Genomic DNA, 685 nt, shown 5'->3' on the forward strand with positions numbered 1-685 from the left:
AATAATAATAAATAAACTTCAGGAATGAAAAAAGAAATAAGTTGAATAAAAACTTATATTATTATTAATCGTTTGTTTTAGAATTTACTTTTTAAATATTTATATGCTTACACAGTATATTGGTTTTGTGCATACAATAATTTATAATTCTCTTTAATATACCAATGCCAGTAGCTAGATTAGGGTACTCAAAATGTCTAGCATATGCTATCAGTTAACTTTTACAAACGTATTTAATAGTCACATATTTTAAGACATTGCCCAATGACTTCTAAAATCATCAAAATGTCTGATTTGATGCATATATTGAATATAAATATGACATTTGTCACATCTCCAACCAAAAAGATAAAAAATGCATTAAAGACATAAATCTGATAAACCAAAATATGCTAAACATGTTTACAACTTGAATTTTATAAATATGCATTCACATTTTCTCAGTTGTAGCAACAATTATTAAACATTTAATAGATTCTAGATGACTTTAGGTATAACTTGATTAAACAATATAAGTTCATCTAATTCTAAATGTATAAAATGCTTACAATGATACTAAAGTAAACAATTACTGAACTTTAATAGAATTTCATAATCCATATTATTTACATGGCCCAGTAGTATCTTTTTAATTTTATAATTTTTTTTTTTTTACTTTAGTCACAAATCATACATTATTTTCTCA

The sequence above is a fragment of the Mastomys coucha genome, chromosome X (genome assembly GCF_008632895.1).
Source record: "Mastomys coucha isolate ucsf_1 chromosome X, UCSF_Mcou_1, whole genome shotgun sequence".
NCBI lineage: Eukaryota > Metazoa > Chordata > Mammalia > Rodentia > Muridae > Mastomys > Mastomys coucha.